This window comes from Miscanthus floridulus, chromosome 2 (assembly GCF_019320115.1).
Source record: "Miscanthus floridulus cultivar M001 chromosome 2, ASM1932011v1, whole genome shotgun sequence".
Taxonomy (NCBI): domain Eukaryota; kingdom Viridiplantae; phylum Streptophyta; class Magnoliopsida; order Poales; family Poaceae; genus Miscanthus; species Miscanthus floridulus.
Genome location: NC_089581.1, coordinates 11,500,119 through 11,527,117, shown reverse-complemented (window position 1 = coordinate 11,527,117; position 26,999 = coordinate 11,500,119). Strand labels below are relative to the sequence as shown.

The 26,999-nt window shown below is 43.6% G+C and overlaps 1 protein-coding gene and 1 non-coding gene across 2 annotated transcripts in view; one reads left to right on the top strand and one right to left on the bottom strand.

Annotated features, from left to right (window-relative positions):
* LOC136537923 (dolichol-phosphate mannose synthase subunit 3-like) overlaps positions 1–26,999 on the top strand; it is a 282,016-nt gene that overhangs the window by 15,917 nt on the left and 239,100 nt on the right. The gene's annotated exons all lie outside the window — the stretch shown is intronic.
* LOC136541065 (small nucleolar RNA Z247) lies at positions 20,442–20,580 on the bottom strand. Its single transcript, XR_010780170.1, has one exon. It is a non-coding gene; the product is annotated as a small nucleolar RNA Z247 (small nucleolar RNA).

The window sequence follows — 26,999 nt, the reverse complement described above, 5'->3', positions numbered from 1 at the left end:
CATTCTAGTGAGAAGCGTGTAGGACACGTGGACGCCTAAGAGGGGGGGGGCGTGAATTAGGCAACTTAAAAATCTAACTCTAAACTATGGCCTCTTGTTCTACCTCTAGCAAAACCTATGCAAAAGATAATCTATCTTAATGTGCAACTACGATTTTGCTAGTGTGTTGCTATCTCTACCGCAAATGATAATAATATGATCAATGTAAATGCGGAAGCTTAAAGAGCAAGGTAGAGATATGCAAACTCCCATCGACGACTCCGGTATTTTTACCGAGGTATCGAGAAGCGCGCAAGCTTCCCCCTAGTCCTCGTTGGAGCCTCTCGCAAGGAATCCCTCGCAAGGGCCAAGCTCCTGGTCGGGTAACTCCGTGGATAGCCTCGGGCCATCCCCACACGCAAGTGGATCTCCGATGTGCCTTCCAGCAAGCCTCTCCTAGATGCTCCCCGTCGTCTTCACTATCAAGCTTTCGACCGAAATGCCGTGGGCCTTGTTCCCTTTGGTACACGGTGGCGGCCGCACCACAAACGCGGTTGGTGCGATCTCGCAAGACTTCAAGCCCCTCCGATGTACAACTCTTGTGCTCGCAAGCACGGGGTGGCAAGAGGTATGCAAACCTCACTAAACACTAGGCATACACCTAGAGCAAGCGCATAAGCGGTGGTCTAATCAACCTAAGCACTTCGCAAAGCACCTACACTAATCACCTGAAGAAACACTAAGCACTTAGCAAGTGGAGATCACTAAAATGGTGTATCAACACCCTTGGTATGTTTCCTCAGCTCCACACTTCTCAAATGGCCGGTTGGGGGTTGTATTTATAAGCCCCACTGAGAAAGTAGCCGTTGGGGTCGAACTCCCACAATTCTGCTACTGACCGGACGCTGAATCGTCCTGACCGGACACGTCTAGTCGTCCCGACCGTTGTAGCCGCGAACTACCGATCGGACGCTGCCAGCGTCCGGTCGCCTACCACCGGACGCGTCCGGTCGCAGTTTCACACGCCTGGAACCTCTCTGTACTCGATCGGACGCTGATGCCCTACGTCCAGTCAGTTGCCGCCAGTGTCCGGTCCTCGCGTCCGGTCACCATAGTGAGATCGTTTCTTCATGATCTTGCATACGGCTTGGTTCCAATCTTCATGCTTGGACTTTGCTTGATATCTTGGGTCTTCACTTGTGCTTCTAAAGTCTTGCTTGAGGTGTTGATCATCGGATCATCACGTCGCCTTCGTCCAAGTCACGTCTTGCACTCTATTGGACTACAAAACAAACACTTGCAAATTCGTTAGTCCAATTTGGTTGTGTTGGTCATCAAACACCAAAATCCAAAGTAAATGGGCCAAGGGTCCATTTTCCTTACAATTTCCCCCTTTTTGGTGATTGATGACAACACGACCAAAGCAAGCAAATAATAAAAATTTTGAATTTAAAAAACTATCTACTTGCTAGGATGCAATGCAAGGAGCAAGGTTATATGATGCTAAGAGATACTTCTTGAAAGACTATGATACCAATTGAAGACCTAACTTGCCCTTACAAATGTCCCCATGTGGCATTATGGATTAAAGTCTTGCTTCCTATAAATTCTCCTCATTACTTAGACTAATCCATAATCCACTATCCTCCCTTTCTCGGACCATTACCATTTGTACACATTAACTTAATGCTTGCCTTTGGTCCTCCAAATTCTCCCCCTTTGGCATCAAACACCGAAAAGGAAGACATTAGTAGCACAAGGGAGGGTCAAACTTTGTGATCCTTTGTATGTAGAATTGAATAGAACACAAAAATTGGCTCTCACATTATATAGACTAAGCTCCCCCTAAATATATGCATACATATGATAGAAGGCAAAGCATATGCATAATTGGCAAATTATTACACAAAGGAGTTTAATCTATATAATGCATGGAGAAAGCATATAAATATCAAAATGAAGTCAACATGATGATACCAAATGAAGAACGATGCTTATCTCCGTTGACTCCATTTTCCTTGCAATGAGACTACTACACACAAGATAAACTTGAAAAGGTGTTAGTCTCAAAGCATCCATCTTGTAGATGATCCTCCCCCTAAATTTGTGCATGCAAGCGTGGAATATTTGTAGTACTCATGCACATTGATTCTAGAATCAAAAATACCATTTGAAGAAGATATTTGGGAGAAAATTATCTACAATTTGGACTTTGGCACATATTAGTTAAAAATGTAAGACAAGCTATGTGCCGTGCTTCTAATAAATTTTAAACCATGTAGGTTTGGTCCAAGGGTTAAGAATGAAACCGAGCAAGCCTACCATAAGATATACCTATTGTATGCATGGCAAATGATTTAAACATGCAAATGCAAACATAGGCATGAAAGATAACTAGATGCTTAATAATACCAATTAAAGGCAATATCAATAAATACTCATTGAAAGTAATGACGTCTAGTTACCTAACATGGGAAGGGGAATTTGGGTCCATAGTATTCACTAACCCACTTGGCAATGATTTTGTCCATCATGATGCACCCCATGTTATGCACCCAAACTTTGTCGAGTCTCCAAATTCCCCGTTGTCCATTGGACTTCTCACTTCCCTCTCGGGATCCAAACCGTCTTGGTGCTTTTCATGTTGGAAATGATTTCCTTTGGCACCCAAAAGCATTTGACCCCATTGTTGGCTTGCTTGTTCACCTTGATGGCCACCACTTTGTCATTTTTCTTCTTCTTCAAGAGATAAGGTGTGGAGGCTTTCTTGTCCACCTTGTTGGTGTAAGTGTTGGAGAGCTTGCCTGTTTGCTTTTTCTCTTTCTTCTTTTCTCCTCCCCCATTCTTCACCTTGCACTCATAGGACTTGTGGCCTTCCTTGTGGCACACGTAGCAAACCACGGTTTGTCCTTCATCAAGCTTCTTCACACCCTTGACGGTGTTATCTTGATGAAGTTGGGTTTGCTTCGCCTTGCCTTTCACTTGAGTCAAGTCCTTGGTGAGGCGAACTACTTCTTGCTTGAGTTTCTCATTCTCCTTTACATCCTCTTGTGTGCATGTATCTATAATCACTTTCTCAACACAAGCTTGGTTGCACAAGGGTGAGTCTAAATATAAATCATTGCAAGAAGTAGAGGCATCCTTTTTAATTATGTCATTTCTTTTAGATGCCTTGGTGGGGGTATTTTTGACGGCCTCAAGATTAGCAACTTTATTTGTTAGCTCATCACAATGCTTGCACATGATTTCCATTTTAGCAAGCAAACTTTGATAATCATTTTGTGAGCTAGCTAACTTTTCTCTTAATTTTTCATTTTTCTTTTCAAGTTGCTTATCATTAATTGTGCATGCACTTGTTGTTGCACTAGCCTCAAGTTGCTCAATTTTAGTAGATAGTTCAACATTGAGATTTGCAAAGTTTTCATATTGTTCAAGCAAATTCTTGTATGCTTCTTGTGAACTACCTAGCTCTTCATTTAAAGTTTTGAGCTTCTTTTGTTGACTAGTGCAAACTTTAGCATATTTAAGATTTTGTTGCACAATTGTATTGTAAGAAGGCAAATCATCATCACTATCACTCTCACTAGAGGATGAGCTTTCGTTACCTCGTGCCATAAGGCACACATGAGAAGAGCTTGATGATGAGTGTTTGCGCCCTCGCCTCTTGTGATGGTCTTCTTCACTTGAAGAATCATCCCATGATCTTATTGATGTGAGGGCTTTGTTCTTGCATGCCTTCTTCTTTGTCTTGAGTGTGGGCTTGTTTGGATAAACTTTCACAAAGTGCCCCACCTCGCCACATCCATAGCATCCTCTCTTTCTTTGCTCGTTTCTTTGATTGGTGAAAATGAGGTCTTGGATTTGGATGGGCACACCCTTGACATTGAGCTTTTGGATCATCTTCTCCACCTTGTTGATAAGTTTGATTGATTCTTCATCAAGGTCGGAGGTGGAGGAGGAAGATTGATCATCACTTGATTCTTCTTCATCATCATCATCATCCTCATCTTCATCTTCACTTGAGGAACTTGAGCTTGAGCTTGTCTCAACTTTCTTGCCCTTCATCTTCTTTTTCTCGCTACATGCGAGAGCTTTGCCTTTGCTCGATGAAGAGGCTTCTTCTTGACCCATCTTGCGTGACATTTCAAATGCCACTATCTTGCCAATGACAATGCCCGGGGTCATGGTGCTCAAGTCCTCCATATTATGAAGGATGGTGATGATGCTTGAATATTTCTTTTGTGGTAGCACGGAGATGATCTTCCTCACGATGTCCGCATCATCTAGCTTTAATAATCCTATAGAGTGGAGCTCATTGATAATTAGATTCAATCGAGAATACATATCACGAACAAGCTCATCTTCATTCATTGTAAAGGAATTATAATTTTGCTTAGCTAGACAATGTTTTTGCTCACGGACATTACTTGTGCCGTCATGAAGCTCTTGGAGTTTTAACCAAATTTCATGTGCCGTATTTAAAGTAAATACTTGGTTAAAAACATCCATGCTAAAAGATTCAAACAAGCAATTTTTAGCTCTAGCATTAAAATGCAATTCTTTTTCATCACTCTTCGTGGGTTTTTCGGGATTCATAATGGATTTCATCCCATCACGAGTGACTCTCCATACACCTAAATCAACCGCCTCAAGATGGCAAGCCATTCTAGCCTTATAATAAAGGAAGTTAGTGCCATCAAATTTTGGAGGCCTAGCGGTATCCATCCCAACCACTCTAAAAAGGCGTCGGCTCAACGGCAGTTAAGCCAAAGGGCCAAATTGAGCCAACCGGCTTGGATACCACTTGTAGGACACGTGGACGCCTAAGAGGGGGGGGGTGAATTAGGCAACTTAAAAATCTAACTCTAAACTATGGCCTCTTGTTCTACCTCTAGCAAAACCTATGCAAAAGATAATCTATCTTAATGTGCAACTACGATTTTGCTAGTGTGTTGCTATCTCTACCGCAAATGATAATAATATGATCAATGTAAATGCGGAAGCTTAAAGAGCAAGGTAGAGATATGCAAACTCCCATCGACGACTCTGGTATTTTTACCGAGGTATCGAGAAGCACGCAAGCTTCCCCCTAGTCCTCATTGGAGCCCCTCGCAAGGAATCCCTTGCAAGGGCCAAGCTCCCGGTCGGGTAACTCCATGGATAGCCTCGGGCCTTCCCCACGCGCAAGTGCGTCTCCGATGTGCCTTCCAGCAAGCCTCTCCTGGATGCTCTCCGCTGTCTTCACTATCAAGCTTTCGGCCAAAACACCACGGGCCTTGTTCCCTTTGGTACACGGTGGCGGCCGCACCACAAATGCGGTTGGTGCGATCTCGCAAGACTTCAAGCCCCTCCAATGTATAACTCTTGTGCTCGCAAGCACAGGGTGGCAAGAGGTATGCAAACCTCACTAAACAATAGGCATACACCTAGAGCAAGCGCATAAGCGGTGGCCTAATCAACCTAAGCACTTCGCAAAGCATCTACGCTAATCACCTGAAGAAACACTAAGCACTTAGCAAGTGGAGATCACTAAAATGGTGTATCAACACCCTTGGTATGTTTCCTCAGCTCCACACTTCTCAAATGGATGGTTGGGGGTTGTATTTATAAGCCCCACTGAGAAAGTAGCCGTTGGGGTCGAACTCCCACAATTCTGCTACTGACCGGACGCTGAATCATCCTGACCGGACGTGTCCGGTCGTCCCAACCATTGTAGCCGCGAACTATCGATCGGACGCTGCCAGCGTTCGGTCGCCTGCCACCGGACGCGTCCGGTCGCAGTTTCGCATGCCTAGAACCTCTCTGTACTCGATCGGACGCTGATGCCCTGCGTCCGGTCAGTTGCCGCCAGCGTCCGGTCCTCGCGTCCGGTCACCATAGTGAGCTCGTTTCTTCACGATCTTGCATACGACTTGGTTCCAATCTTCATGCTTGGACTTTGCTTGATATCTTGGGTCTTCACTTGTGTTTCTAAAGTCTTGCTTGAGGTGTTGATCATCGAATCATCATGTCGCCTTCGTCCAAGTCACGTCTTGCACTCTATTGGACTACAAAACAAACACTTGCAAATTCGTTAGTCCAATTTGGTTGTGTTGGTCATCAAACACCAAAATCCAAAGTAAATGGGCCAAGGGTCCATTTTCCTTACAAAGCGGTTTGGACACCATGACACCAAACCAAGTATTGGGAGATATAATGACCGATGATACCTATAGAGATGATGATGAGAAGGAAGAAAAGAAGGAGAAGAAAGATGAGAAGAAAGATGAGAAGAAGAAGAGCGTGGCATTCAAAGCCACATCATCCAAGGGCAAAGCAAAGCAAGAAACATCAAGTGAAGAAGATGAATCATGGGATGATGATAATGATGAGAAGATGGCTCTATTTGTCAAGAGATTTGGCAAGTTCATGGTGAAGAAGGGCTACCGTGCTAGAAGAAAGAAGTCTTCATCCAAGAACAAAGAAGAGTCAAGAAGGTGCTTCAAGTGTGGAAGCAAAGATCATTTTGTTGCTCAATGCCCATACAATAGTGATAATGATGATGACAACAAGAAGAACAAGAAGAAGGACAAGAAGGAAAAGAAAGAGAAGAAGGACAAGCTGGCCTTCAAGAAGAAGAAGGGTGGTTCATATGTAGTCACTTAGGATAGTGATGCTTCCTCAAGTGATGATGTTGATGATAGTGATGATCACAAGACCACCAAGAAGAAGGTTCTTGCAAGTATTGCCATCAATGAGAAGCCTTCTCTCTTCGAATCTTCATCATGCTTCATGGCTAAGGCCACTAAGGTACAATCTTGTGATGATGAAAGTGATGAAGAACATGTTGATGATAATGAACATGAAAATGAAAATGATAGTGATAGTGATGATGATGAACCTACTAAGGACAAATTATTTGACATGCTAGAAGATGCTAAAGAACACTTTGACATTAAGAGAAGGGAATGCAAGAGCTTGAATAAGGAGGTAAAAGCCCTTAAGCAAGCCCTTGATGAGCTCAAAGCAACTCATGAGAAGCTAGAGGTAGCCCATGAGAAGCTTGGCAAGGCTCACAAAAAGCTTAAAAAAGCTCATTCCACTTTGCTTAATGAACAAGATAAAAAGAAGCATGTTGAAACTTGTGATGTAGGTGTAACTTGTGATTCAATTGATAAATCACTATCTATGCCAATCATTGTTGCTACTACTAACCCTTCTTGTAGCACTTCCACTTCTACCTCATCTAGTAGTGATGGTCTTACTTGTGATGCCTTACTAATGGTTGAGAATGAGAACCTCAAGAAGGAGGTCACTAAGCACACTCACACCTTAGCTAAGACTTATGGTGGTGAGGACCGCTTGCTTATGTGCTTGGGTAGCTAAAGAGCTTCTCTCTACAAAGAGAGATTGGGCTATACCCCCAAGAAAGGCAAGGCGGCCTTTGCTCCTCACAAGACTAGTTTTGTGAAGAACAATGGTCAGTTTTGCATTAGTTGCAAGCAAGTGGGTCACAAAGAGCAAGAATGCAAAAATAAGAGCAAAAATGCTAATGTATCCTCCATTAGGCTCGATTCATGCTATATGCTTACTAAGGGTACAAATGGTGTAAAGGCTAAGTTCATTGGTAAACCATGAATGGGCTCAAAGAAGAAAGCCATTTGGGTACCAAAGAGCCTAGTAACTAACCTTCAAGGATCCAAGCAAGTTTGGGTACCTAAAAAGAATTGATCTTCTTTTGTAGGTCAATTACAAAGCCAGAGGAAGGCATTGGGTTCTTGATAGTGGGTGCACTCAACACATGACCGGTGATGCAAGAATGTTCAACTCAATCAACACCAATGGCAATGATGGTTATGATAGTATCACATTTGGTGACAATGGCAAAGGCAAGGTCAAAGGGCTTGGTAAGATTGCAATATCCAATGACATAAGCATATCCAATGTGTTGCTAGTAGAAAGCTTGAACTTCAATTTGCTATCCGTGACTCAATTGTGTGATCTTGGATTCAAATACATATTTGGGGTAGATGATGTAGAAATCATAAGTGTAGATGGCTCTAACTTGATCTTCAAAGGCTTTAGATATGAGAATCTATACTTGGTTGATTTCAATGCTAGTGAAGCTAGATTATCTACATGCTTGTTCACTAAGTCTAGCATGGGTTGGTTATGGCATAGAAGGCTTGGTCATGTTGGAATGAAACAATTGAATAGATTGGTTAAGCATGACTTAGTTAAAGGCTTGAAAGATGTTGTGTTTGAAAAGGATAAGCTTTGTAGCTCTTGTCAAGCCGGCAAACAAGTTGGAAACACCCATCCTAAGAAAAGCATGATGAGCACTAGTAAAGCATTTGAGTTATTGCACATGGATTTGTTTGGGCCAACACAATACACTAGCATTGATGGAAATAAATATGGCTTTGTGATAGTGGATGATTACACTAGATACACATGGGTATTCTTTCTAGTGGACAAAAGTGATGTATTTGCATTATTCAAATCATTTGTCAAAGGCATTCACAATGAGTTTAAAACAACCATCAAGAGAGTTAGAAGTGACAATGGTAGTGAGTTCAAGAATACTAGAATTGATGAGTTATGTGATGAATTTAGAATTAGACATCAATTCTCGGCCAAATACACTCCACAATCAAATGGCCTTGTTGAGAGAAAGAATAGAACACTTATTGATATGGCAAGATCTATGCTTAGTGAGTACAATATGAGTCAATCTTTTTGGACCGAAGCTATCAACACGCCTTGCTATTGTAGCAACCGCCTCTATTGTCACCGATTGAAAGAGAAGACACCCTATGAGCTCTTGAATGGTAGAAAGCCCAACATTGCATATTTTTAGGTCTTTGATTGCAAATGCTATATCTTGAAGAAAGGCACTAGATTGGGCAAGTTTGATAAGAAATGTGATGAAGGATTCCTACTTGGCTATTCCACCACAAGCAAAGTATACAGAGTTTGGAATTTGGATAGTGGTACTCTTGAGGAGGTTCATGATGTTGAATTTGATAAAACCAAGGGTTCACAAGTAGAGAATGAGAACTTAGAAGATGTTAGAGGCATTCAACTTTCAAATGCCATGAAGAACATGGATATTGGTGAATTGAGGCCTAGGCAAGTGATTGATGATGAAGATGATCAAGTGCAAGTGCTCTCCAACTTAAATGTGCAAGATGATACAAATCAAGCTAGTGCAAGTGACTCTCATGACATTGATCAAGATCAAGTGGCTAGTACATCATCTCAACCCAATGATCTAGCAAGTGCAAGCAATCAAGTTCCATTACTCCAACCAACAAGTATTGCAAGAGATCATCATTTGGATATAATCATTGGTGATATTTCAAGAGGTGTGCAAACAAGATTAAGATTGGCATCATTTTGTGAACACTTCTAATTTGTGTCATCCATTGAACCAAAGAAGATAGATGAAGCCTTAAAGGATGTTGATTGGGTGAATGCTATGCATGAAGAATTGAATAACTTCACAAGAAATCAAGTGTGGGAATTGGTAGAAAGACCAAAGGGACACAATGTGATTGGAACCAAATGGGTTTTTAGAAATAAGCAAGATCAAGATGGGATAGTTGTAAGGAACAAAGCAAGATTGGTAGCATAAGGCTATACACAAGTTGAAGGTCTTGACTTTGGAGAAACATATGCTCCGGTCGCTAGATTGGAAGCAATTAGAATCTTGCTAGCCTATGCTTGTGCCCACAACATCAAGCGCTATCAAATGGATGTTAAGAGTGCATTTCTCAATGGCTACATCAATGAAGAAGTATATGTTGAGCAACCTCCTGGTTTTGAACATGACAAGAAGCCCAACCATGTGTACAACTTAAAGAGCATTGTATGGCTTGAAGCAAGCACCTAGAGCATGGTATGAGAGATTGAGGGATTTCCTACTCTCTAAAGGGTTCACAATGGGTAAGGTTGACACCACTCTTTTCATCAAGAAGATTGGAAAAGACTTGTTTGTGTTGCAAATCTATGTTGATGATATCATATTTGGATCAACAAATCAAGAATTTTGTGATGAGTTTGGGAAGATGATGGCTAATAAGTTTGAGATATCCATGATTGGAGAATTGAATTACTTCCTTGGTCTTCAAATCAAGCAATTGAAGAATGGTACTTTTGTGAGTCAAGGCAAGTACATTAATGACATGATAGCAAAGTCATTAGCATACCAATGGGAACCAATGGCAACTTGGATAGTGATGCAAGTGGAAATATGGTGGATCAAAAGTTATATCGGTCCATGATTAGAAGCCTACTCTATGTGACCGCATAAAGGCCGGATGTCATGTTTAGTGTATGCATGTGTGCAAGATTTCAAGCCTCACCAAGAGAAAGTCATTTGAAGGCTACAAAGAGAATATTAAGGTACTTGAAGCATACACCAAATGTTGGTTTGTGGTATCCCAAAGGAGCAAAGTTTGAGCTAATTGGTTACTCCGACTCGGATTATGCGGGATGCAAGGTTGAAAGGAAGAGCACCTCAGGCACATGTCAATTGTTGGGAAGATCGCTTGTTTCATGGTCATCAAAGAAGCAAAATAGTATTGCATTATCAACCGCCGAAGCCGAATACATATCTGCCGGTAGTTGTTGTGCACAAATACTTTGGATGAAGGCCACCCTGAGTGACTTTGGAATCAAGTTCAAGAAAGTGCCATTGCTATGTGACAATGAGAGTGCAATCAAGTTAACCAACAATCCGGTGCAACATGCAAGAACAAAGCACATTGATGTCCGCCACCATTTCATAATAGATCACCAACAAAAAGGGGATATTTGCATTGAGAGTGTAGGCACTGAAGATCAACTTGCCGACATTTTCACCAAGCCATTGGATGAGAAAAGGTTTTGCAAGCTAAGGAATGAGTTGAACATATTGGATTTCTCAAATATGTGTTGATGCACCCCACTCATATGACATGCCTCTCCTTCGAGCAATCCAAGGTAAAAGTTGATTGGCATGACATACATCTTTGCTAAGGACATGATTAGTGCATCTAGTCACATTTTTAATTCCATTAGGACCTCTCAAGTGGTTCTATTTTATTAGGCTCATTCATGAAAATCAAATGATTTTGATGTCTATATGGGATCACTATTGCTTCTATGCTTGACATGATCTAGTGATAGCATATGACATGTTTATGGGCTTGTAAACCTAGTGTTTAATCTAGAAAATGAGCTATAAGTGTTTAACTCAAGATGGTACAAGATAACCCTTATTTGGAGGTGTGAAGAAGCTTGTCCTTGGATCAAATCGCGTTAAATATCTTTGGCAAATGATCTAGATTGAACCAAATTTGGGAATATGATCCTCACCCCATTGATTGACATTGATAAATCTCAACCTATCTATAATTTAAGTCTTTGTGGTCATTGATGACAAAGGGGGAGAGAAACAGAGAAACAAAGATATAAGTAATAGGGGGAGAGTTTGACATAGGGGGAGAGATATGACAAAACAAAGGGATAAATTAAATTTTGAGCACACAAGTAGGGGGAGCAAGCTCATAAACTTGTATGGTGCATTTGAATGTGCATTTCATATGTTTTGCTTGCATGGCACAAGTATTAAATTTAAACATCCATGCTTGTGTGATGTATGTTAGTTGTAAAATTGAATGATGAAATGAAATCACTAGATAACTTTTATTTCCAAGAAAGTCTTTACAAGTGGTATCTTTCTAAAAGTATGTTTCCAAGTGGTATTGAGCTAACCATGGTGCTAAGGATGGTATATTAGTGCACTCTGATTGGTATCACGCTTCAAAGGTCCATCTTTTATACCTTAACATCATGTGGTAGACATTGACTCCTATATTTCCTATCTAAGCATATGTGCAAGCTACAATCCAAACTCTTAGTACATATGTAGGGGGAGCAATTGCTACCATTTGGGGTTCATAAAACTTGTCCATATCCTTTTACACATAGTAAATATGCTTGGGCAAGCAACATGGATTCAATTGAATTTTAATTCATATCTTTGTATAAGGGTTGTCATCAATTACCAAAAAGGGGGAGATTGAAAGCTCTAGTTTGGTTTTGGTGAATTGATGAAACCCTAAGTGCTAACCTAGTTTATCAAGTGATCATGAGGTAGGTAGCACACTTTAAGTGGAGAAGCTAATGAAGATCATAACATGACAATAGTGATGGCATGGCGATGATCAAGGGCTTAAACTTGAAAAGAAGAAAGAGAAAAACAAAAAGCTCAAGGCAAAGGTATAATTTGTAGGAGCTATTTTGTTTTGGTGATCAAGACACTTAGAGAGTGTGATCACATTTAGGTTTGATAGTCGCACTATTAAGAGGGGTGAAACTCGTATCGGAATGCGGTTATCAAAGTGCCACTAGATGCTCTAACTCATTGCATATGCATTTAGGATCTAGTGGAGTGCTAACACTCTTGAAAATGTTTGTGAAAATATGCTAACACATGTGCACAAGGTGATACACTTGGTGGTTAGCACATTTGAGTAAGGGTAAAGAAGACAGAGGGGATGCCAGCGTTGGTCAAGTGACCGGACGCTGGATCTAAATGCACCGAACGCTGACTGCCTGCGTTTGATCGCGCTGACTTGGCTGTACAGTAGCTAGGGTATACCACCAGATGCTGGGCTGTGTCCGGTCGAGGAAAAACGGATTTGGACCCTTACTGTACTCGACCGGACGCTGGGGCTTCAGCGTCCGGTCCGTCTTGCCGGATCGTCCGGTCAGCTTCGTAGCCGTTGAAATCTGACGAACAGCGTTTGAAGCTGGTGACGCGTGGCGTCCATTGGGCGATCTGACGCTGAGGGCTAGCGTCCGGTCAGTTGGACCGGAGCGTCTGGTCAGAGCGTAGTGTGCCCAGTGAAGGGGTACAACGGCTCTATTTCGTGGGGACTTTTATTTAAGCCCCATGGTCGGCTGTGGCTCATATCTTTGGCCATTTTCATTGACATAGCAATCTTGTGAGCCTAGCCAAAGTCCTCCCACTCATCTCCATCATTGATTCATCATCATAGTGAGATTGGGAGTGAATCTAAGTGCTTTGCTTGAGTGATTGCATCTAGAGGCACTTGGTGTTCGTGATTCGCTGTGGGTTTCGCTTGTTACTCTTGGTGGTTGCTGCCACCTAGACGGCTTGGAGCAGCGAGGATCGTTGAGCGGAGGGTGGTGATTGTCTCTGGCTCCGATCGTGGTGATTGTGAGGGGTTCTTGACCTTTCCCCGGCGGAGCGCCAAAATGTACTCTAGTGGATTGCTCGTGGCTTGTGTGATCCTCATCTTGTGTTGGTTGTGCGGCATCCTATTGAGGGTTTAGCGTGTGAAGCCAATTAGCGCGTGAACCTCCAAGTGAGTGAATCGCCACAACAAGGACTAGCTTGTCGGCAAGCAAGTGAACCTTGGTAAAAAATCATTGTGTTCATTCTTTGATTCCGAGGTGATTGGTCTTCATTGATATTGATTCTTGTGATTGATTGGTTCACTCCTCGACACGGCGGTATAACCTTCTTGATCACTCTCTTTACATTACCGCAAACTAGTTGTCAAGCTCTTTAGTGTAGCTAGTTGTGCGAGCTTGCTTGCTTGGTTAGTGTGGCTCTTTAGTTAGCATTTGAGAGCACACTAACATAGGGTAGTGTTATAGCTATTGAGTGAATAGATACTATCTAAACTAGAATTGTGGTAGGTGTCTTGCATTTTGAGTAGGCTAGCACAACACTTGCTTCGCCTCATAATTGTCTAACCATTTTGTTAAGTGTTGTTCTAGAAATTTTTATTAGGCTATTCACCCCCCTCTAGCCATTAGAACCTTTCAACTGTGTAGTCCTCAATAAATCCTCGCATAATCAAATGTGATATGATGATAGTCACATCTGTCCATTCCATACGGTTCTTGCAATCTTTACAGAGATAAATAATGGTATCCTTATTCTCTGTCAATGTCGTTGCATGCTTCTTTGCGGCTTCAAGAAATTTATCCACCTCTTCACGGAAGCATACCTTGAACCTTAACGAACCATAGATCTAAGAGTTTCTGTACTCCATCTTTTACAACAACAACAAAACAAACATTAAAGGACTACTTATTCAGATATATATAAAAATAAATCAAATTAATAATTACTTAAGAATAATTGTATATACTTTAGATATATGAATATAAATCAAATACAAACACACCATGGTAGAGAAAAATTAATTAATGGTCCATTTATCCATAAATAATTAAAATACATATTTGTTGATTACAATAAATAATTTCAAAGACAACAATCAGCAAAAATTATATTTTACCCAATATCTTTCATACAAACCCTAGTCCAATTTCATCAAATACAAATTAAAAAAATGAAATTAATAAAAAAAGCAAACCCTAGATCTAGCTCTACATGCACATGAAACATTCATAAAACTAACTAATTGTTCACTAAAATCAAGAAACATGGACCAAATACGGGTATGATCTTGTTCCCCTACCTAATTTACGCTAGTACATTCAAAACTTGGGTCTAATTTGCTTCATAAGTAGCGCAAACACCATAGAAGGGAGAGAAAAACAAAACTCTAATTACTCACTAACCAACCATTAAAACTTAAAAAAAGTGTGGAATAACATTTTCTTACCTTCTACAACCTCTCCACCAAAGGATTTGAGACTAAAACCTTTCTCCCTTAGTAGAGCAATTTTTGGGAGGTACCCAAGGCCTCCCCACCTTTCTTTCACGGGTTGGAGTAAGTGACCCGAGGAGAAAGAAGGTGCTACAGTTTTTTATATGTGGGTCATTTGTAGGGGCGGCTGGTGATTGAGCTACTCCTACAAATAGCAGGTGTTTATACGCGGAGCATTTGTAGGGACGGTTTAATCACCAGCCGCCCCTACAAATACCAACACCGGGGGCGGCTAGTGAGTGAGCCGCCCCTACAAATCAGACCCATTTGTAGGGGCGGCTCGTATCACCAGCCACCTCTGCTGTTCCATTTGTAGGGGTGCTAGTCTCTGGGCTCCCGAGTATGTCACTGTAGGGACGGCTCCATCACCAGCCGCTCATACAAAAAAATTGTCTCATTGCTAAAAACCGTTTTTCACGTAGTGACTAGTGATCCTCAAACCTGCTATGCATGCCACGTTACTTCACTCCTACCAACCATGAAGTGGTAATTATTTCCCTCATGTGACCAGCTTCTTGCATAGAAAATAGTCGAATGATGTCCATTAAGTTGCTTACGACATTCTCAGACATCCACATTGAGGAATCGATAGACCAATTGCATCTGAGGTATCGAAAGCCGATATGCTTTCATGATTTAGTCATATTATCAGTTGCCAACAAAACTTGTTGCTCCACAATAGTTTTGGAATAAACATGGTCTGTTTGGGGTGTTCCTTTCATCAATGTCAGTGATTATACAAAATCTTCTGGTTAGGAACTACGAGCTGATTTGTTTAACTTAGTAATATACTAGCTCTTAATTTATTAGGTGACTTTTTTCAACATACGAAAAATCAAATTATTACTTTGCAATAAATTTTAATTTTTAAATTATCTATTTGCTAATTATTTATATGGACTATCTATCTGTATATTTTGATTTACAATTATTCATTTGAAGACCACACTACTACCATTTCATTGGTTTCATTCATATTATCTAATCTGAGCCATTAGATCATTAGAAATCTAATATTGTACAGTCTATTTTTTTAATAGATATCTCGCAAGTTTAATTTTGGACTCGCAATCAATGTTGGAGTTTTTTAAAGCTATTGTAATAAAATAATAGATGTGGAGGTCCTCCTTCCTTGAGGCAGTGTGTACACCCTGTAGCTTAGACCATGGATTCACGGTGGCCAAGATGATGATGGCGGTGAGTTGCGTCTATATATGATCTGAACACATATGCACTTAATACAAAAAAAAAGAGAAGTGCTCATGTGTGCTGGCTGTGATTGTGGCCGCTAGGTAAAGCTGGTCCAAAAGAGGTGCCAAACCACTGGACCACACCATGGATCCTTAGAATTTAAGCTGTTCTGTGAGTTTTTGTAATTTTAGGTTGGTGCCTGATATAAATTACATGACCTGCCGGAACGGTTTTTGCTGTGAGGTTTAAAAGAACTCTACTTCTTACGGCCTTATTTGGATATAATCGGATTGATATCAATCCATATGTATTGGAGTGGATTGGTAAGTTCCACTCTAATCCACCCCAAGACATGTGGATTGAGGTGGATTTGACAACATCCAAACAAGGCCTACAAGGGTAAAAGTACAGTGATATACTTTTATCTCAAAGTAAATGACCATAAAGATATAACATGTCTCTTCTATAAATGAAATACTGTCGGTATGAACCTCACTGTCCATGTCCATCCATATAGTCCTACACTTCTCCTACGTGCCAGCATGTTCTATCTGTCCTCTCCCCAGTTCATTTAAGTAATCTATCGCTAGTACTAACACTCACTACATGTCTGTGGAAATGAGGGGAACGAGATACCCTCCTTGGGCACTCGGTTACGTGTTATATTGAGCAGAAAACAGCCCCTGCTGGCTTGTACAACAATATGATGATTACAACAAACTCAAAGATATCATCTCTATCCTAACTGACTCAGGCTACACGCTATGTCCTTCCCTACAAGTTAGGAGAGCTAGCCCAACAACCGGATACACCTAAATATCTTAACACCCCGCCCCCCTTCAATCTTAGCCACTTACAAGGTTAAGATTGTGCCTAAATTGTTTCATCTTCACCGCTGGGAGAGCCTTCGTGAAACCATCTACTAACTAATCACCAGAAAAGATGAACCGAATGTCCAGTAATTTCCGTGCAACCCTTTCTCTAACAAAGTGAAAATCAATTTCTATATGTTTCGTCCTGGCATGAAACACCGGATTAGCAAAAAGGTATTTTGCACCCAAATTATCACACCACAACCGAGCCATGGGAGGATGATGAACCTTGAGTTCAGTCAACAACTTCTGAACCCATATCATTTTTGGTGTCGCATTTGCTAGTGCTTTATACTCAGCCTCTGTGCTAGACCGGGAGACCATTGCTTGCTTCCTGGCTGTCCACGAAATCAAATTTTCACCAAGTAACACCGCAAAGCCTCCCGTGGATCTTCGGTCATCTACACAACCCACCCAATCTGCATATGAGAATGCACTAACCACCATAGATCTAGACTTCTTGATCTTGAGTCCAGTATCAATGGTTCCTCGGACATACCGCAGGATCCGTTTTACGGCGCTCAAATGTACAGTGGTTGGAGCATGCAAGAACTGACACTTTATTAACAGCAAAGGAAATATCTAGACGTGTAAGTGTTAAGTACTGCAATGCTCCGACTAAACTTCTGTACCTTGTTGAATCCTCGGCCCCAAGTTTGTCACCCTCAGCAATACTGAGCTTCTCTGTACTCGATAAAAGAGTATCGACAGGTTTGGACTTATCCATCCCTAACCGTTTTAGAATGTCTGCAGCATACCTCTCTTGCGAGAGCACCAGGCCCTGTGAATTTCGTTTCACTTCTATCCCCAAGAAATAATGGAGATCTCCCAAGTCCTTTAGTGCAAACTCATGATGCATATCCTTAAGTAGCGCCTCTGTGGCTTCCTGAGATGAGCTGGCTACAATTATATCATCCACATAAACTAAAACAAACAAAGCATGATTACCACGGTAGTAGTAGAACAAGGAGGTATCAGCTTTTGAAGGCACAAATCCCAGCTCCTGTAGCTTCTTGCATTACCTTGCATATCAGGCCCGAGGGGTCTGTTTTAAACCATACAATGCCTTGTCCGTTTTGCAAACATAGTTTGGATGTAATTTGTCTACACAACCCGGCGGCTAATGCATATATACTTGTTCCTCCAACACACCATGAAGGAATGCATTCTGCACATCAAGTTGGCGAACTGACCAACCCCTAGACACTACAATAGAAACAATGAGTCGAATTGTTGCAACCTTTACCACTAGACTGAAGGTATCTTCATAGTCTATGCCATAGCGCTGCTTGAACCCCTTTGCAACAAGGCGAGCTTTATATCTATCAATGGTGCCATCTGATTTCCTTTTGATTTTGTAAACCCACTTACAACCGATGACATTCTTGCCCTTTGGTGGAGGCACAAGATGCCAAGTCTTGTTACGCATTAATGCTTGGTGTTCACTGCCATTGCCACGACCCAATTTTCATCTCCAAAAGCCTCATCAAGTGATGAGGGTTCACCTGCAGGTGGTGTAGCAACCATGCACCAGCGTACTGTACCATCAGTGTAGGATTTTGGCTTGCTTATACCTTGTTGGAGACGTGCTGTAGGGTGTTGAGGAACGACAGGTACAAGCGAGGTAGCAGGAGCACCATCCACAGTGGATCCAGGCGACAGGGATTCTAGACCAGCTGCCTACAATTGCCCCCTCGCTAGGATCCATCCGCGGCTTACTTGAGTCACCAGGTGAGAGCGATGCGGTAGGAGGAGGCGTAGAAGATCCTGGCGGGAACGACAACGCCCCCGTGCGTGATGGGGACACGCATGACGGTGACTGCTAATACGCCGCCGATCCCAATGAAGATGCGCCGCCACCTGTAGAGTCTGTGCCAGACGGATCAACATCGGAGTCAGTGTAGTCGACAGCTAGTGGACACATGAAATGACGCCGGGAAACCTCCATTTCTTCACCGAGTTCACCCGAATTTTCTCCTGTTTCATCCAAAACCGAACAAGATCTTGGCAAGGGTTTAGTAGGCATAGGAGAAGTCAAATGCTGATCATGCAGTGTTGCATCCCCAAAGCTAGTATGTGAGCCGATCAAGGTATTAGGAAGTAAGGCAATTTTAGAACGGAGACGAGCACCGGCGTTTGGATGGAGTGTAGCGAAGGGAAAACACGCTCATCAAACACCACATCCCTAGAGATATAAACACGCCCTTCTTTTGGATCCGAGCATTTGAACCCTTTGTGTGAATTGCTATAGCCGAGAAAGACGCACTGCTTAGAGCGAAACTGAAGTTTTCTTGAATTGTATGGCCTAAGATTAGGCCAAACCGCACACCCAAAGGTACGTAGAAAGGTGTAATCAGGTTGTTTGCCAAATAAATGCTAAAAGGGGGTTTCATCGCCTATTACCTTAGAAGGAAGGCGATTAATGATAAACACGGCTGTAGAGAAAGCTTCATCCCTGAATTTTAGAGGAGCCGATGCATGAGCAAGGAGGGATAATCCCATTTCGACAATGTGACGGTGCTTGTGCTCTGCAGATCCATTCTCCTGATGCGCATGGGGACATGAAACATGATGTGCTATACCAACACGTTGGAAAAAGGAATTGAAAGATTGATATTCTCGCCCCCCCCCCCCCAATCTGTTTGGATAGCAAGAATTTTGCGATCAAATTGGTGTTCATCTAGATTCTAAAAATCGCGGAAGCATTGAAAAACTTCAGATTTGTGACGCAATAAGTAAAGCCAAGTAAATTTGCTATGATCATCTATAAAACTGAGATAATAATTATGGCGTCCAACAGAAGTTGGTGTAGGTCCCCATACATCGAAAAAAATCAGGTCCATAGGAGTAGCGGAGACACTAGTCGACCTAGGGTAAGGCAATTGATGACTTTAGCCTTGCTGACATGCATCACAGACCATTTTATTGTTCGAATCACTAAGAAAGGGAAGCTTATGGTGGCTAAGAACTTGCTGCACTACACGAACAGAAACATGCCCTAGCCTGGAGTGCCACAAGGAGGTTGATGGCTTGACGACACCAAGCACTTGTTTATTCGAGGATGACCGCAATGGGTAGAGCCCTCCTTCACATCTGCCTCTGTGAAAGGGTTCTCCATGTCACCTGTTCCTTGATAGAGAATTGGTCGGGATGAAATTCAAGAAAAGCATTGTTATCTCTTGCAAGACGGTGTAGGGAAACAAGACTCTTATTTGCTTGTGGAACATGTAGAACATTGTTAAGATGAATCTCACTACTAGGGTAATGCAAAACGCTATGACCAACATGAGCAATCTCCATACCTGTCCTGTTTGCCATGTGGACTTGCTCGCCGCCGGCACACTTGTCGCGGATGGTCAGCTTCTCCAGTTCCCCGGTAATGTGATTCGTAGCTCCAGAGTCCATATACCAGTTTGTATCAACGCCATACGAACTTGTCGCTGAGGCAGCGCTCTTCTATGGAGGCCCAGTAAAGGTAGCGTCAAACCTTTTGAAGCAGCGAAGGACGGTGTGTCCTTCCTTGCCGCAGAGCTGGCAGATGACGCCTGAGGGGCGCCTCCCTGAGTGCGGCCGCCACTGCCGCCACGACCACCTCGCTGCCCACACCCTACACCGCGACCGCCACCACGGCCACACGTGTTGTTGCCGCCGCCGCCACGGCCTCCTCTTGTAGCCATGTTGGAGGAGGATTGATGTCCCCCACCACGCAGATCCATACGCTGCTTGAAGCTAACGAGCTGTGTGTACAGCTCGCTCACAGAGATGGGCTCGACACGCGCCGCCACCGCCGACACCACCGGATCAAAGGGTTCATCTAACCCGGTCAGGATGTAGGACGCAAGCTCTTCGTCTTCAATCTTCTTGCCCGCCGACACCATCTCGTCAGCGAGACCCTTCATTTTGGCGAAATATTCACCGATCGTGAAGGAGCCCTTGGACGCGGTGGCCAGCGCCATCCGTGTGACGATGACCCACGCCCTCGATTGGGATGCAAACATCCCTACTATGGCGGCCCAAGCCATCGACGCCGTCACCTCGGTGGAAACTTGACCGAGGATCTCCTTGGAGAGAGATGTCAGCAAGTAGCTCAGAACTTGCTGATCCTTGGCCATCCAAATGTCGTAGTCGGGGTTGGACACCGGCGGCTCCTTGTCATCACCACTTTTGGGAGGCAGAAACTCCGGCGGTGGTTTGGCCGTTGGCTTGATGAAGCTCGCGGCCTGGGCACCTTTTATCGCCGAGAGAACTTGCGCCTTCCACGACTGGTGGTTGTTCCGGGAAAGCTTCTCGGTCACCGAGATAAAGGCGAGACCAAGAGAGGTAGCAGCAGAAGCTGCAGCGGAGGATTGGAGCGCCATTCTTAAGTTCCGTGAGGAATGAGGCTCTGATACCATGTGAAAATGAGGGGAACGAGATACCCTCTTTGGGCACCCGGTTACGTGTTATATTGAGCAGGGAACAGCCCCCTGCGTGGTTTGTACAACAAGATGACGATTAAAACAAACTCAAAGATATCATCTCTATCATAACTGACTCAGGCTACACGCTATGTACTTCCCTACAAGTTAGGAGCGCTAACCCAACAACCGGATCGATACACCTAAATATCTTAACAAGGTCGATGCGTTACATGCTTCAGCATGCCAATAGCTTAAATTTGTTGGGATTGAGCTGGAAAACCTATATGGTGGCTGTGGTAGCTCTGTGCTCCGATGAAATTAATCTAGCTACTCATTAACTCATTCTGCTCACCGTACACCGGCACTTGTCCGGCTTGTTAGCACAACGGCTTCGTATGCTGGCCATCCAGGTCGTGGATGACGCAGTCTGCCTGTCTTCTCACCATGCCCAACGCATGCGATGCGCCCAAATCACCACGAAGCCGTCGTGGCCACTCCGGCCGCCAGAAATATACGCATAGGTAGTTAGCAGTCTCTTCAATTGTACATGTATTTATAGCTGTGATTGAGATCAGTGGAAGATTACAGTTGATGTTCCTCAGTTCTACATGGTATCAGTTACCCCCAGATCCTAATTTCTCCGCTTCCGCTTTCCTTCGTGCTGTTGCATGAGCCACCGGACGTCATGTTCCGCGTCGCAACTTCCGATGGCGTGTCTCCAACCCACTCCTCCGGTTCTTACAGTGATGCTTCCTCCATCGCCGCTCCTCAGCCTACTGCTTCGACGGTCGTGCAGGTCGTCAACATTCGGTCGCACGTGCCCATCCTCCTCGACATGGCGGAGCCGAACTACAACCAGAGTGGCGTTGCTTCTTCGACTCCATCCTCAGCAAGTTCGGCCCTGAGGATCTCCCCACCGCCCCTCGACGCACCCGACGCTGAGTGGCGCATGCAGCATACTCGACCACAGCGTCGTCATCAACTACCTCTACACAACCATCAACAAGGACGTCTTCAACTGGCTCTGCACTGAGGTTTACAACGAAGTCTATTTCTGACATCACATGCATGTGTAAATTTTACTGCTAAACTGTAGCAGTGCTGGACTTTTATATCAAAGTAAATAATCATAAAACAAAAACGATGCGTTCTATAAATACTGTAGGCATGAACCTCACTTCCGATAGTCCTACACTGAAGTCAACGCGGCACATGCATGCGCTTCAGCGTCATACGCGAGATTGAGTACGTGGTATATATCAGCAAAACGTATGTCGGTGCTGCATATCTATACAGTGTCCATATATAGTTCTACACTTCTCTTGCATGCCTGCTGCTCTATTTAGCCTCCCTAGTTCACTTAAGTAATATATCGCCACTGACACTACTCATTACACGTGGTCAATGCATGCGACACATATGACAGTACTTTGTTGGGATTGAGCGGCATCAGGAATACGTATATCGCGACTGCTTGGTATCCTACATGTGGTGGAGTGCTCGGGGTAGTAGGCAGGGACCATCCTTGATCAGCGCGTACTGGTCGCACAGCAGCATATGAAGAGCTCGGCTTGCCGCAGACTGCACAGCGTTCTCCATCACGGAAGCTGAAGTGTCGACGTGCACCTCGGGATTCTCCTCGCAGTACTCTGTGATCTTGATAGGTGCATGCGCGACCGTGCAGCCAGTAGGTCCCTCGGGGCCGATCTTGCACTTGCATGTGTAGGAGAACAGCTCAGTGTGCATACGGAGTTAGAAGATGGAGTGAGATCACTGCGGGGGACGACAAAAATATTCAGATATGGCGATGTGCAGTTTTTACATGGTGGATAACCATTGTACTAAGTGATTCCATATGTGCTGATGCACACATCTCCTCACTCCGATTGTGTGCACGCGCAGCATGAGCTGCCACACGGGCACATCCGCCACACTCGCCGGGCCAAGCGTCCGCTGTCTCCTCTGTCCATGGACCATGGATCCATGGCTCGCTGACCTGGAGCCTCCTGTGCTGCCACACGCTGTGAGTGCATGTTTCCGCCGCGTAGAAGTGTAGAACTTGAACCATCGCCGTGCGACTGCCCTGTCAAAATGCCCTGCTGCCATCCGCTATGCGTGCATGTCTCCGCCGTGTAGAACTCGAACCGTCGCTATGCGACTGCCTTGTCAAAACGCCTATTGTGCGTGGATGAAGTTGAACAGTTGCGAATTCAATAATTCTCGCAAAACAGAAAATTTGGTCCAAAATTTTTGCAATCTTTCATAAACTTCAGCATCTCAGATGGAAATTCTAAGTCAAAGTTGATCTTTCCATCGCTACAGACACCTCGGCACCGCTCTCACCGCACTGTCTCGGACACTGACCCGTCGGCGTCGCTCCACACACCTCAGTAGGAAGGAGGTGGTTCGGGTGATCACTACATAAGGAACAGGACGGGCCTACTGGTGTTGCGACAGCAGTGGCGCCTGCCGGGTGTCGTTGCGGGCGGCGGTGGCAGGCTGGCAGCTCTTAGCCAACTGGCGCATGCCATGGGAGAAGAGTGAGGACAAGGTGACCTACTGGGAAAACCCAGTTTTACCCCACCATGAACATATCAAATTATAGTTTTATTTATTCTTAATCCAAAAAATAAATAAATAACAAAAATATGGATCTAGCCCACCACCTATTCTTTTTTTCTAAAATGAACCATGCAGGAGAGCTGCATGTCATTTCTTCAAGGTAGAAAAAAATTGTACACGAGTCCAGAAGGACCCAAACCCGAGTACATGAACACCACTCACATCAACACCCCAGGCTACAGATGCGCCACAGGTTCCGATACTGGCCCTACCAAATTTTGGTACTGTCGTCCCCGTATATATATTTAGTACTTTTGTATTGGTATTTCTTGTTTTTGCACCGTTCGATTTCTTTCAATGGATGATTTGTTATTTTTCCAAACCATTATAAAATTTCTCTATTTATAATTTCCTAGCCTTGTGAATTCTTTCGTGCCCGACTGAAAAAAATATCTAGCATACATGGAAAAGACAACTTCCAGGAGTATTGGTGGCTGAAAAGAATGGAGCCCTGCTGCTTTAACTAGTGTCCATGCGGTGTGGTAGAGCTAACTTATTTATGTCTGCTCTGACATTTGATCTCAAAATAATTGATCGACAAAACTAAACCAAATCGAGGCCATATTCACTTGCTTCTATTTGCTACACTCCTATATAAAGAACTATCTATCAGCGTGCGGCAGCTAGCTCAAACGTTCCACGCACGTCCGGCGATTGGGCGTGTTCTCCTTCGTTCTGTTTCAACTCTCTAGTTTGTTCTCCGCTGCGTATGTATGTTTTAAAAGCTAGTTATGCTTTGCAGACGTATACAGAGGGGAAACGTATGTTGTTCACTAGCTAGCTAGCTTCGGAATGAGCGCTATCAGAAATTATATGTATCCCCGTACGGGATCCAGAACGCTGTGGCGTCGTTCCAACTTGAGCTGGAGAGGCTCGTCAGCTGGGAGGGGGTCATCTTATCAGGCGTGGCTGGGGCCGACATCCCCTTGCTGAACAACTTCCTCGAGATTCTCTTGAGGCTCGGATCGGAGTACGACTCTAACGACGTCGGTGGCCTCTCTCCGCCACGCGAGTGGTTCTTCACATCGCCGATGGGCTCGCTGCCGACACAGCCTCAAGCTCACGCCTCCGGATATGAGCCCAACCAGCCGCGTGGCCTACCTAGAGGACAAGGCCGAGCACCTCCAGGCCTGGCAGCACGATCTCGATGCTGATCGTGCCGAGCTCGAGAGGATGAAGGAGGAGATGGACGAACCCGCGACAGGCGGCGTAGATGAGAGATTTTCTCTGAATCCGTGTGTTCTTAAGCTACTTGTTTTCCTGAATTTGTGCAGGATTGTTTTCAATGTCAATAGATTCTAGCACATACAAACCTATACTAGTAGTATATATTTTGCTAAACTGTTATCAGCCTTCATGTATACATTTTGGAGAGTTCACTTAAAGTTGTATAGTGCACCACGAATAAATTCCTTTCTAACTCTTTTTGGAGAGTTATACTGCACTTCTGTTTTCTGAGTAAGCTTAGATTCTTTAAGTAACTATTTTTTGTAGCGCTAAGATATTATATGCTGAAGTGTCAGTTTTGGAAGACCTGACTTTGTTATTTGGAATCCTGTTTTTCCTGTCCATGGTAGTGAACTAGTGTATAGTGGGGCACGAAGGTCGTAGCAACAAGCAGAGATTTTGGTCCAAAACTTCTATGAAATGTAATCTTTGATAAACTTCATCATCTCAGATGATAATTTGAAGTCAAAGTAATCTTTCCATCGTCGCTCCACCCACCTGGGCACCACTCTCACCGCTAGGGTGGCTGCTCCATGTCTCCGACACTGACCCGTGGGCGTTGCCCCCCCCACGCACCTTCGAGTGAAGGCAGTCGGGGTGATCACCTTTTTATGATCGCTGGGTGTAGCGACTGCGGTGGCGGTGGCGCACCATCCGGGTGTCACAGCGGCGGCAGCCGGGCTGGCAGCTCATGGCCGCCTGCCATGGGAGAAGAGTGAGGATGAGGTGACCTACTGGGAAAACCTAGTTTTGCCCCACGATGAACATATCAAATTATAGTTTTACCCTTAATCCAAAAAAAATAAATAAATAACAAACATACGGATCTTTTTATGATCGTGCGTTTGCACGTTTTTCATTAAGTGGGAGTAGAAAAAAACAAGATAATACAAACAGCTCATAGTTGGTAATCGCTTGATTTACCTAATGGGCAGCTGCAGAAATAGTTCAATGAGGGCGGAAAGGCAAAACCAGAAGAAATCGACAAATCATAGATATAACAGCGACTGAATCAACATGAACCGGCTCAAAGACCACTCATTCGCCTCTTCTACAATCTACCGTAGGATGTCCAATGGTGCTACGGTGGGCCGCACCACAAAATTACGAATCTAGCCCACCTATTTTTTTGTACCGGTCCTACCTTCCCATATTATTGGTACTTCCTATATATTTGTGCGCCGTTCGATTTCTTCCAATGGATATATGTCACGATTGTAAAAATTCTCTAATTATAATTTCCTTGTGAATTCTTTCGTGCCCGACTGAAAACAATATCTGGCATATAGGGAAAAGACAGTTTCCAGTAGTGTTGGCGGTGGTTTCTACTTTCTAGAGCCTACCCCTTTGGAAACCATAGCAGTAAACCAAATCAACAAGTATAGTTTTTGTTCTCGTAAACTCAAACGAACATTGTGATGAGATTTCTTACATGTGAAAGGGTGGTTTGTGTGATGCAGGTCTGCGTTGTAGTCCTTAATAGATACCATAGCTTGCTAATGATGAACTCGTATGCACTACACGAACTCTACATAAACAATAGAAACTTGATCTGCAGAGGAACAGTGCAATGTGCACAGCTGTGCAATATGATTTGCCGATGCCGCTCGATCCAAGAAACAAAATAGTGAAGCTTTAGTTTTGGAAAATACGTAAAGGTAGGGTTCATGCACTAAGTTGGTGTTCGGTTATTGGGATGGAAAGGAAAGAGATAGACACGCCTGGCCTGTTTTAAGAGTCTTTATTTTGACTCTCAATCCTAGGAATTTTGGATCGGCTCGCAGAGGCATTCTACTCTACCGGCCCACACCACAGGTCCTCACAGCGATGCATGCACACTTTCGTTCGTTACTGAATGAACTCTCTGATGAGATTTGTTGTAAATAAACTTATCTAGTATTGTAGATTAATGGGTGGATTTAAGAGGAATTTTGGATATGAGAGATGAAGGGAAAGAACAGTGAAGTTGGATTCCTTCTCAGGTACTCCATCTTATCTCTTTCCTATTTTACATTTTGGTTCCCAATTCT